The sequence below is a fragment of the Etheostoma cragini genome, chromosome 11 (assembly GCF_013103735.1).
Source record: "Etheostoma cragini isolate CJK2018 chromosome 11, CSU_Ecrag_1.0, whole genome shotgun sequence".
Lineage (NCBI taxonomy): Eukaryota > Metazoa > Chordata > Actinopteri > Perciformes > Percidae > Etheostoma > Etheostoma cragini.
The window spans coordinates 22623916-22641299 of NC_048417.1; the positions used below are offsets into that span (position 1 = coordinate 22623916).

Sequence of the window (17384 nt, forward strand, 5' to 3'; positions counted from 1 at the left end):
AGTTTGTATTTTACACTCAAGGCATTACACATTGTTGGATACTAAGTCTGATTGAATGGTTGTCCCCAAGGCACAAGCCCACAGCTGGGGAACATATCTCGGTTATGGTTGCTGGAAATAAATGACAAGTAGCGCTTGGCGTTGCATTGGTGCGTTTGTCCTCTGAGGGCTCAGTCACTTGCTGTTTCACTTGCCTCTTTCGTGTTACAACTTTCAACTTCCTCTTCCAGTGGTAGGTTGAAGTATATTGTTACAGTGTATTGTAGTCAACAGTTATGTTATTTAAGGACTGTAACTAAATTATGTTCCTTTGTTTTGACACATTATCTTAATGATTAATGTTAATGTTTTTAATTAAATCCATGGGAACTGATTATTTTCTACCACTCAGTCCCGGCATTTTTACAATTATACCAGTTGGCCCGAGGGTGTTCTCCACTGTTTGTCCATGTGTCACAAGTGATCTTTTAGACATGGCTGACTGGATTTTTAAAGCACTCAGAGGAATGGTGCATTTTTACGTTGCATATCACGGAATTACAGAAGCCTGTGGCCATATTAGGATTAGGAGAAAATTCTTATACCATGTGCATGTTCTTTTTCAACTACCTTCATTTAATAATGAACTTTTAGTGCATAGTGCCACACATAAAAATATTCCACCTGCTTCTCTTACGTATCTTGTTGACACTGGAAAGGGGTTGCTTCATCGTCGTTACACTGGACTTTCCAATCAGGAGTTTCTCTGCTGGTCTTGCGACTACTTGTTATGGGCCTGCTTTACTTATATTTAATGCTGCTCACCCTTTTTACCAAACCAAAGAGTATGGTAATTATAGGCAAGTTGGAGGGCTAGACGATATGGAGAAAACTAAGTATCACAATAGTTTTGACCAAATACCTTGATATTGATACCGCAACAGTACTATACTGTTTTGTACAATATTGGTGTTATCACAAAATATTTACAAAATGAGATTGTGGGTAAATGCAAATAATAAAACAGTCCCAGTAGTCTGGTAAGTTCAGGAAATGACATCACTTTACTGTACTGCAGCCTTTAAAACCAGGAAAAGACAACACTAATGCCAAGACGAAATCTAGTCTCACATTACGATAACAATATCACATCATATCATATCGACGTTTTTATAATTTTCAGAGGCCGAATTACCTAGTTGTGTCAGATCACAGGCAGCTATGCAGCTTTTCTTAGAGTCATTAACAGACATGAAGCTGGCGATATGATGCAAATTGAGAGCTTGACTGTCTCCGTTCCGGTGACTCAAATAATTTCTGTTAAAAAAAATTTAGTTTCACAAACAGCCGCCAATCTTACTCAGAGTTCAGTTCGACCTTATGGCAGGGGATGAAAATGAGTGCACATATGCTAGATCAACCACAACGATGACAACAAACAAAAATGGGGCTGCTACGGAAACACTTAATGCTCACGACTCAGACAGAAGGGGCTTTGTTTAACAGATTTCCGAGTTCAATAAACTCAAGGTTGAAAATATTGAGGTAAATAATCTAAAAATAAATGCTACCATGGTGATGGCAGGAGGTACCTGTTTGTCTGTGCACATAGAACATAGCAGCAAGAACCCCTGCTAAACAGAATATTAGTAGAACTTTGTGAAACATAATAACTTTTGTTCTTTAAAAAAAATCATTACTTAAAAATGTAAGCTCCCTCCCTATACTCTTAAATAAGGTCCCTTCATATTTCTTTTGTCATGTTGCCATTTAATTGTGTACTGCATTGATGAACATGCTGCATACGCTTCCAAAGTAAGAAGTCATTTGACCTGATCCAGCCAGGCTTGGCGGTTCCAAGAGGGGTGGAAGGATACAGACTGGCTGGAGAAATGGGGGACATTTCTTTTTTAAGCTATTGACTCATCAACCCTCATTGCTGAATCACAACTATTAAAATGTTTCCCATTCATGAGTAGCACAACATAGCTGGGTAGACACGCACACACGCACGGGGCAAACACTTAAGCACAGTGAACAAAGACAGCTTTCACTGCTATGGGAATGCGTAGCAATGGCTGAATGGTTGAGTGTGTCCTCTGTTTCTGTGAGGTCGGTAGCCCAGGGAAGATTAAGAGGAAGCACATCAAATGAATAAGAAAGGAAGAAAGAAAGAGGAGAGTGAAGAGTAGAAAAAGCTGATGGCTCAGGAAAACCTGCTGCATTACACTTGCTTTAAGGGAATTATCTCAGTGAGAATTCTGCAGAGTCTGAGAGTGGACACGAGGACAAAAACATAAAATCACTCCAGGTTTCAATCTGTCCTTCATCAATATGAACAGCTCCACCTATTTGTAGTTGATAGTCATGCTTCCTGTGTTTGCTTCAATTCCACCCCCCTCTTCTTTACCCCGTTGACCCGTAGTGTGCATTCACGTTTATTTTTGTATGTGTTTCTGTATTATTCATTACTAGCCATGGACTCGCCTTTAGCATGCCTTATGGGTGGCATACATGCACAATTTATATTCTTACCCTCTCATCTGCAAAACACTGAGGGATTTTCTACTCTGTTTCTTGACACATATTGGGATGATATTCCTATAGCTACCAGTTGTGAAATCACGGTAAAGCTGATAATAATGACAAACGGTCTGTTGTTGATTGGGTGCAAGACCCTAGTCAAAGGAATCTGTGTCATAACTAGTGGCCAGTGCAGTTGGCAAGGATATTAAGGGTGGGGCTGGGTTGTAAATGGAAGCTGTAAATAGTCTCCCAAACATGATGCGTCACCACAGCCAGGCCACATCACAGCTCCCTGCTCCTTCTTCCTTACTGGTTTCCATATGTCCCGTTGGCATCATGCGCTATGCTGTCACACAGCTCCCAGTTTTGCATGTAGATCAAAACAAATTCCCTTTCAGTGCCTGCAACTGATCTGAAGAAAATGTTTCATAATCACAATAATTAGACATTTGATTTGTCATTTTTTTAGCACCATGTAGAACCCATTTTCCAGCCATGTTAGCAGCTCTACAGAAAGCAGCTTTGGTCTCAGCCGGTTGCTTGGTTGGTTCTTCACTTTTATCCAAACCAAAATACAGTGGCTAGAATACGTTTACACACCCATGCTAAAGTTGATTAAAAAGGGGAATAAAAAACATCTTTTGAAAAAAAAAAAGAAGGAAAATCCAGCCTTTTAAGGACACCAATTTTTTTGTGAATGAATAATGTATTGTAAATAAATAAATGTTGACATTTAAAATACAGGGAGCATAAGTATACACACCCCTACTGTAAGTTCAATTCCCATAGATACATTTTTATCTTTAAAGGCCAGGTATTTCACGGATCCAGGATACTATGCATCCTGATAAAGTTCCCTTGGCCTTTGGAATTAACTAACCCCATATCATCACGTACCCTTCATCATACCTGAAGACTGGCCTGTGTAATAAATGTGTAAGTCCTGGAGGTGGCTCAGGTCATGTTTACTACAGTAGATGTTTTCGGACCTTCAGACTGTATGAGCACATGAATCAGTATTCCAATCGACAGATTCCTAAACATATTTGTTATTTTGAATGGACATACACTTCTGCAAAATTTTAGATACTGTATAAGAAAAAAAGAAGTCCAGGTGACGAAAGAGAAGGGTAAAGAAAATGTGCCGTAATTAGCTTTACAGCTTGAATGTATTATGTAAGCATTACTTCTGTACTGCACAGAACTCTGCCGCCTCACTGCTCGCGGTGTACCTCTCCTCTTTGTCCGTCTTGACTCTGTCTCCGCTCTGTGAAATATATCTTTTTGACTTTCTTCTAAAGTTAGCTCACCTGTTCGACACCCGGCAATTATATTCTCTAGGTACTCTCTAGGTAGTCAGTCCACCGCTGTCGGACAGCATCAGGAATTAAGTTTGATGGCTTGTCACAGTGAAATGAGTATTGTGTAGTATAAAGGGTTGTGTCAGCTGGAAAAAACTGATGACCATGAATAAAATGTGTCCAAATACAAGACATTCCCTTCCAACATTTGACGTGTTTGTAGACTTCTTTGTAACCTTGTTTTCACAGGACTGCATGATATTAGCAAAATATCTAAATGCGATTATTTTGACTGATATTGCAAAAACGGTATGTTTCAAGATATTGGAGGGAATGGTCCTTTTTGAATAGTTTTCATCATCATTTATCATCACATCATTTTTTGTATTATTATCATAATTTCGATTTAGAGTATGAACTGTTTGTATTAGTGTGTGTATATATTGTTTGGTTGTTTTGTATATGTAAGCACATTGTGAGCAACAATGTTCCAAAGACAAATTCCACGTATGTGTCCTCATACCTGGCAAATAAAGCTGCTTCTGATTCAGATTCATTATTCTCATTTTTATTGAAACATATTCAAATTTACAAGAAAATAAGTATATTGTGATTTTTGCCAGGATCTGCTTTTTTTTCTGTATAAAAATATTTAGATATATATAAAGCATATATATATATATATATATATGATTTGTTGGTTAGGACATCTCTGCAGCACCACAATACTTCATTCAGAACGGTTTGACATATATTTTGCCTTTAACAAATATTGCGCGCCATATATACAGTACATATCTAAATACATACATATCTTAATATATTTAGATATGTATATCTAAATATATGTTTTTGACCTACAGACTAACAGAAGTGCCCATTATCTTTTTTATTCTATGTTTTGTTGAATATAATGTTAACGTTTTCTCAGACCCACTAATCCGTTGAGCCCATATTTGAATCGGACTGGTCTGTTTTATATTTGAATTAGACCTCATTTGTCTGTGTTTACATGTGGTATGTGCAGGAAGAGCGAGTGCTAAACCCTCCAGGCCACAGAGGATGTTGACTAACTGAACCCATATGTTGTATTTGCCAAGTGTATACCATGCTAATCAGAAAGTTGTTCACTTTGAGTCAGAACAATTTTCAATATTTAAATTTCAAAGTGGAAAGCACAAGTTCCATGCTCTGTTTTTTTTACCCCCATCTTTGTCATACTGTAGAGTAATATTGTTTGTAGCCACGGCAGCAGCAGGGCTCTAGGGATGGGATTGTCAGCGGTTTGGTGCACCACTTTGGGCCTGACTGACATATCTGTTAAATGGATTGACATGAAAGATTTTTACACACATTCGTTAACTTTTTTCCTCTAGCTAAAGCTAGCTTTAGCTCTAGCACCATCATCAGGTCACTATTGTATTCCAGATAGGTAATGTTTACGACCCTGTGTCTGCAAAACATCCCCATCTGTACTTTGAGCTGAGTGATAATTGGCTAATGTTAGCATGTTAACATGCTCAACTAAGACGGTGGCCATGGTAAACATTAAACCTGCTAAACATCAGAATGTTAGCATTGTTATCCCGAGCATGTTAGCATGATGTCATTAGCGTTTAGCTTAAAGCACTTTATGGCTGAAGTGCAGCGTCTTAGAGCAAGCGTGGCTGTGGACTCTGTGTTGTTCTGAGTTTAATTGATAAAGATGATTTGTTTTGTCACCATCACATGATTGGCAACAGCACCGCCTACACTAAAAAAAATTAAAATAAATACAAATATTCTACTAACTGTGCAGTATTAAATAACAAGACATGAAGTTATCACTGTTGCCTAGTCTATCATACAGTCATGGTTAAAATAAAAACAGCTTGGGTTTATTGCAGAGTCTGCAATAAACACAGAAGGGCAAAATAAAGGCGTATACCCGACAACTGATATCAGCATATTTTTAAAAGATTAATTGCCTGGGCTCAAAGCAAAACTATATGGGTCTTATGCATGACCTTAACAGTTTTACACAAGTGAACACGGATGCACGAACACTTTTGCCCAAGGTTACAATGTATGTGATGAAGGCAGTCAACCAAGAGTGACCTCGTTTAATGCAGCCGCTCTGTTTACTCCCCTTCTAATGAATGGTTGTGACTCATAATCTATACTGTGTACCAAAGCCGGATGGTTAATCAGGCGTGTTGTGTGCCTTGGCGTTTATGTGTAAAGTATATGTAGTTTGTGTCAGTCTGAAAAAATGCAAAGTGGCTCTCGGACAGAGTTTCTCTTGATGTGGTGACAATTATTTATCGAAGTTTCCGCAACATTTAGCCTTTTGTAGTAATGTCAAGAGTTGCTCTTTAATATCGAGGTGTACAACAAGGTGTAATGGACAGTTGTTTTTTCAAGGTAATACTGTGGAGTTATTATTGTTAACAATAGTGCTATGACAACAGTAGCTGTTATACCGAAGATTAGAAAATGCAAAAGGTGTTTGGTCAGTGGTCAAACAAGCTAGTTGTGATGATATTAACTGGTGTCAAAAACTCAAAACTACTGAAGTATAAAAGTAAAAGAAATTTGACAGTAAGTTTTGTAAACAATTAGCTCTTAGCTATGGCTTGGGGACGCAGAGCTTGCAGCGCATTTGCATGAGTTGTTCCAACCATTTCAAAAAATTCTACCAGGGACGGCAAAGGATGTAGACGGGTTGGCTGGTCTCCCTGGCTACCAACCACCTCGCTGGTTTTTGGTTGGGACATTTCGGCTGAGTTCTCTTGAGTCTCTGTCACAGACATCTTCGTACTAGGCTACATACGTCTGCTATTTCCTTGCTGGAGTATTATCTGATCTGTGTCATGTGCAAGTGGATCGCGTATGAACCAATATGGTGTCGAATGGATATGTTTATACCTTTCATCCAATCACAATCAAATTCACCCTATCCGAAGGGTGAACTGTATCTGGATAGTTTTTTTTTTTTTAACGATGACAAACCGGAATGAAGACCGGTCAAACGGAAATAGGAGCAACAATGGTATTTTTTTAAATTTAAGGAGTAGAACGTACACATAATTGCGTGAAAGTGTTACAAGAAGAAGTAAAACATTTGCTGCAAAATAATTACTCCAATAAAGTATAGATACCCAAAATTTCGATAGTATTTGTACTTCGTTACTTGACACCTCTGGTCATCAGTACCTCTGTGGCAAATACAGTAATAGAAAAGAAATGCTAAAACGTAGTGTAATAGTAGCCCAAGTAGATACATATTTATGCTGTCAACCGACTAACTCAATGGTGTCAGTTACACATCAACTAACATATATCAAAGGTTTGCTAACACACAATTAGCCACCATACGCTGCTGACATAAACTGTAAAAACAATGGCCGTAGCATCGGTGGCGCCACCCATTGGTTTGTGGACTGCCGTTTTGATATAATCACGTTTTCATAACGTGATTGACTGTTTTTATTTTATTTTTAAGATATTCATTTATCAGAATCATTTATTACTTTTTATTTTTTTTATTAATTTTATAGCCCATCATTAATGTAGATAGATCGGGAAACGCCTTATATTGGCCCGTCAATGTATAGGTTGTGCTCTAGTTCTAATTAACAGCTTGTGGGTAGCCAAACCCTAGAGCATTAATAAAGGGAGCATAAATGAGACCATAATCTACAAAATAAACATGCTGTATTGATGAAGACTTGAAACTAGCAGTAATATAGAGTGCAGGTTTGAAACACTTCTAAGTTGGCGTCCCTTTTCAGACCCAGACGCTTTGTCCATTCGTTTAACAGTCTATGGCTACTGGTCAGGAGGAAGAGGCCAAACCCCTAAGTCTATTGTATTGAATTGGAGGGTGGGCTCAATTGACTTTGAGTTAATAAAACAAATAAAAATGCAAAACATTACTTATGTTACTTAAAAACAGACCTTCTTGGTTGTTTTCACCTTCTTCTAAGTCAATAAAATGGTTTATATAATGTTGGCCTCATTTGCTATGGTAATACCTCAGACTATTGGCCCTCCATTTTGTTAACACTTTCTTTTGGCTTTTAGTCAAGCATCAGCTGAAACCGAATCTTCCGTAGCTTCTTGCGGGGGTTGGGCTGAAACGTGTCTTTTACTGCCTTGTGCACTGGCAAGATGCATCAAGCTGTCAATGGGGGTGTCAAAAGAGTCTAATGTTCTTTTGGAGCAAGCAAGAAAAGAAGACTGGTCAGGAAAAAGAAAGGTGCATGGGTAGACAGTTGCAAAGGAGAAAGAAATAAGATAGGCATTGGGGTGCTAACTGCTTTGGCTATAAAAAAAAGTGTTAAAAACATGCATTAGAGTTTTGAATCCCTCATTTCCGTCATCCTCAGGATGGCTTATTCCTGTAAAAAAAAATGACTTGGCTTAGTGCTTTGTTCTTAAAATATTTCATTATGACTCTCGGTTGACACATCACATTTCAAACTAGTGTTGCATCAGTATTGCGTTCATGTCACATTTTGACATGAACAGGGCACCTTTGATCACATGCCTTTTGGTTCAGATTGCAGAGGGGTTTATGCTGCAACCTTTCTCTTTAAAACTGTTTTAACCAGGAAAGGTTCGCTGACCATGAAGGCCTATTCGTAGCACCGCCTGCACAATTCACATTCACGCAGCCACTCACATTTCTAGCTTTCTGATACCGGCCGCTGAGCAGCTCAATTGGATTGACTAGATGTTAATTCCCCAAAGATACCTTTGCAGCAGCATTTTGAGTAAGCAACAGTGAGTCATTGCCTCTCTCCCTCACAAACCTCCCCAGTGTGTGACTTTCATCCTAATCCCCGATTTCAGTTTTTTTTTTTTTTTTTTATAGAAGTGAAGACTTTTTGGCAGGCAACAGGCCCTAAAAGCCATCAGCTGTCATGCCATCTGCATAATGATGTAGAAGCGTGCTGAAGTTTGTTGCAGTCATCTATCACCATCACAGCATCATCTGGCCCGTCAGTTTCACTGCGGAAATATGTTTGCGCTTTTCAAAGAGAATTTTAGCACTAATTTAAATACAGAATCTTGATGTATTACAGCGTTTTTTCACATGTATTGCAGTGTAAGGTGTCAAAGCAAGTAGCATTTTTCAGAGGGGTTTGGAAGGAGAATAGTAGATAAAACATTTAGTGGGTGATCATTCTCACACGTATATCTGAATGTAACAGTGGATAGTAACTGTCCGGGTCACTGAGATGTCACTGAAAGAGGTCATATAAAATTAAAGGAAGTTTACGCTTGCCAGCTTACACTGTCATTCATCATTAATTGTAATTGAAGTCTGCCTTTTTACTTGCGTGTGCTCCTCGAGTCATTTGCCAGCTCGCCAACACCGTCTGTTAGGAAAGAGATCTGGCGTTTTAAAGAAGGTCACGGGGGTGTTTTTGATCCCTGGTGCACCCAGAGTGCAACAGGACACCTTACACTAAGGACCAGGAAGAAAACGTCTTTACAGAGCCAATGCCGGTCTGTTAGAAATAAGTCAGATTGCCATGCGGAAATATTAGTTGTCGTAGATGACAAGTGTGTCAGTTCACAGGTCCCAGATGAGTCTTTTTTTGTTTTGTTGCTGTGGAACATCTGTGGACATCTGAGTTTTTTTAATTCATTTATTTTAACCTAAAATCATAAAAGCAAGTCTTAACCAATTATAGCAAGCAATCAGAATACTTTATTGATCCCCTCATGGGAAAAGTAGTAATATCAAAATAGTTAAAATTACAATAAGAAAAGAGCAGGTCAATAAGTGTATAAAGTAACTATAGCTACAGTAATAAATAAATAGATAAATAAAAATGTAATTGTTAAGTGCGATTAGGTTAAAAAGATTGTTTCAAATGGATTGTACACATTCTATTGTAGTGCAGTGTCAACATAAATACAGTACGAACATGAATAAGTTCTGTGTGAATAAAAGTATTAGCAGTGAATAAATACATGCTTTGTACATGTGGCTGAGACATTATTGCACCAAGTAGTTATTGTACCTAAATGTCCAAGAATATTAAGATTTGTGATGTGGACATACGTGCTTTTAGACCAGTGTTGACACTAAGGGTGGAACACTCACAGGGAGGAATTATATAGTTTGATTATCAGTTTATAACTTTACAAAAAGGGAAACATACATTTGGACTTAAAAAAGATCCTGTATACATATTAATGAGATAATGCTTCAGAGACAAACGTCTTCCTTGACTGAATCCTACTGTCAAACTGACAGTCAGCAGAGAGGAGTGGAACACTGGCTGCATGTTTATCAGTTTGGTCTTCAAAGTGTTCCGTAAAATACGCATCTAATAGGATCTCAGTGAGATATTATCTTTGTTTTATTTTCTTAACCTTACAGTGAAACCAAAATAAGAGACGCTAAACCATAGTCTTAAAGTGCTCATTTTATGCTAATTTTCAGGTTCATAACTAGATTTAGAGGTTTACCTGGTTTCATTTTCAGAAAACACCATATATTTGTTGTTCACTGTTGGAAGTGTTTCCAGGCAAAATAGAAAAGATGACATTTTGACACAAATACATATATTAGTGTCAAAATATATACATATACATATACACTTTGTAAACCTGTAACATGCACAAAAAATATATTTAAAACAACAAAAGACAGGGGAAAGCCAAAAAAAGTAATATATGAGCTCTTTAAGTGAGACTGCAGATGATTTGAGGATGTAGCCTGTTAATAAACCCGTTGAGGAACCGATATTGCAATTTTGTTTTGTAATTGGTGGCAATAGAGGCTCAGTGGTAGAATGGTCGGAAGGTTGGTGGTTCAATCCCTGGCCCTGCAGTCCAATGTCGAAGTGTCCTTGGGCAAGACTCTGAACCCCGAGTTGCCCCCGATGCTGCGCCACTGAAGTGTAAATGTGTGTGAGTGTTCATCTGATGAGCAGGTGTACGGCACCTTGTACGGCAGCCTCGGCCACAGTGTGTGAATGTGTGTGAATGATGAATGGTTCCTTTATGATGTCGAAGGCCTTTGAGTAGTCGTTGAGACTAGAAAAACGCTATTCTCTACTAACTGAAAGCGAGGAACACAGATCATTGAACAATGTTTTGGGTTTCTGCCCCTGGGAAATGTGATGTCAGACAAGAAATGCAAGTGAACTGTTTTTCTCACTGTCTGGAATCGGGGTTAATTGTGCTGTGTTGAAAGTTTGGATTAGCTCAGGGCAGGCTCCATTAACAGCAGTCCACAAACAGCTTTCTCTTCAGGTTTCACAAATTAAGAAGCAACGTGACGTGCAAAGCTAATTTAAGAACCGGCAACCCAAGCGTTTTTTATCCTGATTCATCGACGGGCTGTTGTCTTTTAATGTATCTTGATTGACATCTGCCACCGTGTTTGGCTGCTCATGTGGAAGAGCAGCGGTAGTTAGAGAGAACGCAGAGTGTAAAAACCACAGGATCAGGGGCTGAATTCAATAAGACTTGCAGCGGCTGAGGTTAGATTTATAAAACAGACTTAGCAGAACAGTGTAAAACGACTGTCAGGCTGAACCACATAATGCAGATTCTTCAAGTGTCATCTATGGGACACAAGTAATTCCCCTCCATTTCAGCAAAATGTTAGGGTTATAATCTTCTTATAGTTTAACCCTTGTGCTGTCTTCTCGACAAAATTGAAAATCAACACTTTAGTTGATGCTTTTCATCTATGTTTTGAACTTTTTGTCCCATTTTTTCAATTAATATATTTGATCCACAGAATCCTTCCAATGTAAATCATCATGTAAAACGCCAGTTTTATCTACGTTACATCAAAGCTAGAATGTGTAAGCCGGAAGCATCAAGACAAGAGATATGAGTGGGAATATGAAGAGCTGTGTGCACTGTATGCTTAAAATATGTAAGCCTTATGTGCTCTTGGTTAATGTTTCTGAACTCACTTTGAAGCCATATGCACATGTTGCAAGGGAAAATATGTAAATTGAAGCAAACTTTTCAGTAGGTGACTTCTGTACAAGAGATCCTCGTGGCAGCTCGGAGGGGTGTAGAGCACCTTGGTGGATGCCTTGAATACAGATGAAAAACGCACACCCACACCCACACACACACACCCACACACACGAACACACACACACACACACACACACACACACACACACCCACACCCACAGGACATTGGAGGATGCGGTAGACACTGTCTTTTTTATTTATTTTTTACAACCAGTTAGCTATAAAGCCCAAGCAGATACCATATGGTCTGCAACAATCACTCCACAGGGTTACTTTTTTTGTTCAAAGAGACAAGCCAACTCTTTTCAGTGTAGACCTGCTAAGGTAAAGTATAAGTTATTGGATTAAAGATTCTTGATTTATTTGTATCATTTTACAGTTTGTTCTGAGTTTTGGTCTTGGTAGTTGTATAAATGTGTGACTTAGGTTCACTCCGTGCTAAACCTAGCCAGGGTCACCTCCCTTTTTAGTGTTCTGTCCTTGTGACAGTGGATCAATGTCACTAATGTGATTGGACAATGGGGCAGCGTCTGCTTCATTTCCCCCCACACCTCTGTGGTCGTCTTTGCCGTTTACTGCCACCCTGTAAATGCTGTTCTGTTGTGGTATTGATGTGGTTGGTGCTGGTGTGAGTAGAGTAGCCTGGGGCAGGGTCAGGAGGGTTTTGGCCAGCGGTTTCTTCTTATGTAGTGTTGATCCGTGACGTCCAACTGACTGCCTGCGGAGATTCTTGGCCTCGTTTCGTTGCTGTTTTGGGTTGAATGTGCCTCAAAAAAGTCATATGTCAGCTTGTCAGCTCCTTTTAAGAAACCGTACACCCTGTGCCTGACACCGGTCAAGCCTTATTTCAACACTTCAGTTTAAAGAAGGGTGTCTGAGTACAGAAGATTTTTTGCAAAATGACTCTAAACCAGACTTCTATAATATTTTTTGATGCCATATTCAAAGAAAGATTTTTTCATATATGAATGAAGCTATCATTTTTAGGACATTAACATACTCCATAGATGTTATATTCTATGAACTAGTTCAGAACACTTTATGTATAGAGCCCCGTCACACATACTGTATATTAATGATCTACTTTCCTTCTCGCAGGCATAGTGTGCGGCCGTTGGGGATTCTAAAGGATTTGCAAAATCAACAGCTTTCCCCCTCAACTACTCAGTGGAACGGTGAGTTCAGATCTGCCGTATTTCAGGCTTTTAGCTGGCACTTATACACAATGTGACGGACAGGTGCAACCGTGGGACATCATGCCGAAGAGGTTTTTAAGGGATATTGTTGCTGATATACTGTGCACACTTGACAACGGGATAACCGATAATTGAGAGCAGAATCTAGTCTTGTCAACAGAGGGCCGTTGCTATCTCATATGCAAAACAAAGTCAGACTTGTGCCTGAGCTGCAGTGTGCTGACTACATGACTCTTTCAACCCTGGAGCTACTCCAGTGACAGTGGAGCCAAATGAGGAGTAAGGTTACCAATCACTCAGAAATGAAGAGGGTTCATATTAAGTATGACACAGACTTCATAAACAGCGGTGTAACTAATACATGCACCTGATGCCAACTCACATCACCCTTGGTATAATTTTTGCTCTCTCTTTTGTTCCTTTGTTGTCTGAAGACTTTGAGGAGTACAATTCATACATCTGCTCCAGTGTAGCTATTTTTAAATTGGCTCAAGTATCAGGGGATCCTGGACTCTACCTCCATCTCTTTTTGTCTCTCTTTGCCTGTCTCCTCCACTTACCCCCGATTCGGCTCAATCTCAAAACCCTTGCTCCGTTGTGTGTGGATGATTAAGTTTAGGGCATGGAAATACGTTTGTGTATAGAGCATACAGAATGTATCTGTCTATTGGTGCCTTCATGTTGTGGTGACTCACTCTGATGAAGATCTGTTTACTCATGACCGGGAGTACTACTTGGCCTAAGAACATAGTTGTATAATATCCTCTGTGGCTCTTGAGGAGCTTTCTAAAGTCTGAAAAAAAGAACCCTGATGACCCATAGGGATGTCATCATGTTTATCTAAGCTTGGGCTTGAGATTTCATCCGAAAGTCACAAGCTGTGATTGCAGAGTTCTGAAGACGTGGGTGTTTATCAGGTAGGCGGGTATAATAATAGATGCTATATAGTTGTATTATGCTTATGTTTTAGAACCGAGGCGCCCCAACTCAGACTACTTTCCTGTATTTGTGTCACGTCACGTCTCTTTAGGAGATAGGACTCAACAGGGGTCAACATTCTTGTTCATATGTGTGTGATATCAAAACTGTAACTGAGATTACAACGATCAAGGAAAGGTTCACGACTAGTAAGGTACGGTGGTGACACTTTCACGAGTAGAAGGTTTTGAAAACACGAGTTACGGGTCGCCTGGAACGCAGCAAAAGTGTTTTAAGGCAAATAACAAAACAGCTAGTAAATCTTGTGTTGCATCACAATATCACAATATCCCAAATTTAACATGATATCCACTCTCATATGTTGATGTTGATATAATATTGATCTATTGCCCAGTCCTATCTCTCTTCTGCACCAACTTTGGCTATTCTTTTTTTTATTTTGTCTCTCGCAAGGCCCTCAACTTTATGAAAGTGCAGTACTAAATCCCTCGCGTACCCCTTCGGCTGAGTCTTTAACATTTTAATGGAGCAGTTATTGTTCATTGAGAGCCATGGACAGCTCAGACACCTGTGGTGTTGTTGACAAGAGGAGACATTTATCGCCCTCCTCGCAGTCCTCTTAAATAGTGTCCATTTTCCTGCTGGGTGCTCGGGGGAAGGAACTGTCAGGTAGAGAAGGAGGGCCGCCTTGAGAAGATTCTGATCACCATAGGTTGCTGCATGGGGGCTGTGCTCAGTGGCGCTCAGGTGATGGCACCATGCTGTCCTTGTAAGGACACTTCTTTCTTATAAATGGTTATATATGTCTCCCAGGGTAAAGGTAGAGTAAAGGTATAAAAAGGCTTGGAACAGTGGTCAGCTCAGCCTTCCTCATCCGCCACTCCTGTAGAAAGCAGACATCCTTAAACCACAGACAGCATGACAGCATCAGCCTCTTTTTCAGCCACACACACACACACACACACACACACACACACACACACACACACACACATACCACGTATGTTGCATTTGGCGATGCAACCCCACATTTGTTTGCTTACATCAGCCCTTCGAATGGAACGTTTATCAAAAACCTCATTGTGTGCATATTTTGTGAAAGCACTTATTTTCAACCCTACAATATCGCCACAATATTGATATTGAGGTATTTGGTCAAAAATTGGTTCTAGTTGTGATGCTGACCGTTAGCCAATGTCTTGTTCTCTTTGTGCGCTGACATTTGTGTCTGTTTATGGCAGTGGCCTGTGTGGTTGGAAACACGGCGCACATGGCATCTTGCCCTGCTGCGTCCACCTCGCTTCCATTATTGTAATGAATATTTAGTGCGGTGTTGGCGAGACAGCCAGCGCTCATCCTGCCACAGCTTGCTGTATTGCTGCTGGGTAGTAGAGTGAGATGGGCATTGGACAAACTTGTAGCACTCCAGTGGTATTTTTTTTTTTAAATAAATGTATTAAGACAGGCAGATTTATTCGGTTGGAGAGGATTTTTGCTAAACCAGCTGGGGAAATCTGGAAAGGAAAACTGAGAAGCAGCCAATACCACAACATTTTCTGTGGTATCTTAGAGCATTTAGAGCATCCACTTCATGAATCCACTGTAAAAACAGCTATTGGTAATGTACACAGCCCTGAGTACACTTGGTGTCATTGTTGCAGGTTACATTGGCTGTGATGGCTGTGATACGCTAGATGATAGTGTCAGGTCCTTACTGAGTGATGTAAGATGAGAGCTGTGTGCAATAATAACACACCTCATTTGATCTTTTTTTTCTCTTCTTGTTGCTGCTACGAAGGCTGCTGCCTCAGATGATTTAATCTTTCTACCACCAGGAACTAGGCCAGCAATATTTCATCTTGTCATGAGCCAGAGTTTTTTTTGTGTGCATCTAAGCAGTGCACCAATGAAATGCGAACTGCTGGAAAGGTGACCTTTAGTCCCACAGCTGGGACTTATTATTCAGGAGTGTGTGTTGAGGTGTCATGTATAAAGCTGAGAGATGGTCTGCTACTGTGTGTCGCTGGACAAGTCTGATTCAAGTTTATCTTTACTTTTTCCCTGTCTGAAGACACACACACACACACACACAAAATATGGAGTAAATCAAATGTCCCTATATTTTTGACCAAATACCTGAATATCAATATTGTAGCGATATTGTAGGGTTGACAATAGGTACTTTCACAAAATATACACACAATAAGGTTTTTGATAAATAATTATGAGTTATGTTGATAATAACTACGTGGGTAAAGGCAAATAATAGAACAGCTAGAACAATCTGGTGTGTTCAGAAAATCTTTTCTACTGTAATGCAGCCTTTAAAGCCAGGAAACACTTGTTACATCAGGATATTATGAAATCCAAATTTTAAGACGATATCTAGCCTCATAAATCGATACAATTTTGATATATTGCCCAGCGCTAACACACACACACACACACACACACACACACACACACACACACACACACACACACACACACACTATTTTCACTGTATGTTTAGCTCCACATATTATGAACCTATTACCACGGTGTTTTGCTCAATCAGCAGCAACCAGGCCCATTGCTAAAATGTTGCTAATGTTGATTCAGTCTCCCCTTTTAGTCCACACATTTCAAGCTGGGGCTTTTTGAAATACTACACGAGAGAACATGTCAGCTTATACAGTATATATAATGCCTAGGTTAACACCTCTGGACTGACCCACACCAATGAAAGACCCTTACAGCTGCTTCCCACGTTGCTTGGGATTCTATTACTGAAGCATTTATTGTGCTCCAGCCTCCCAAAATGATTTCAAGATTTACATTATTTTCAGTAGCAGATTATATTGCCCTCTGTAATCCTATTATTAGTACTATTATTTATTTATTTTTAATATTTGACATTTAATGAGTACCTGCAAATAATGTCCCTCAACAGTGGATTTCAAAGTTGAACACTATGGGTCTCCCCTCAGACAACCTGTACTTTTTGGCCACCACACTGGCACCATTCAAAGTATCCTGAATTAGCTTTTAGCATTTCCTGTTAGCAATGTTCCCATGGATGGACACCTATCAATGGGATGTAATGATTCTCAAACAAGCCCTAGAGTTCTAAGTGTAATGATGTCCTTGGAAAGTGTAAGTCACACTCTAAGAATATGTGTGACATGCTTGCATGTTTGGATTTAATTGAATTACAAATTGGAGCAAGCATGCAGGTTTTAAAGAACCCTATTTCCTTCATGAGCTGTGTGTACAACATTAATTAGCTTACCATTATTTCCGCAACACCGGTAAACAATATCTTTGCCTCATGTGGCTCCCTTCCCAACCCCCTTGAAACTCTTCTTCTCCACTCACAGTCCCACACCAGGGGCTCCGACCCCTCCAGCATTGACCAGATGTAACAGATGGTCATGTGTTTTATAGATTCCCAAATTACAAA

The 17384-nt window shown here is 39.6% G+C and overlaps 1 protein-coding gene across 2 annotated transcripts in view; it reads left to right on the plus strand.

Annotated features, from left to right (window-relative positions):
* adarb1b (adenosine deaminase RNA specific B1b) overlaps window positions 1–17384 on the plus strand; it is a 129264-nt gene that overhangs the window by 32954 nt on the left and 78926 nt on the right. For both annotated transcript variants that reach the window (XM_034884798.1, XM_034884797.1), the window contains exon 2: window positions 12906–12982. The gene's annotated coding sequence lies outside the window, so the exon portion shown is untranslated. The remainder of the gene's footprint in view (window positions 1–12905; window positions 12983–17384) is intronic.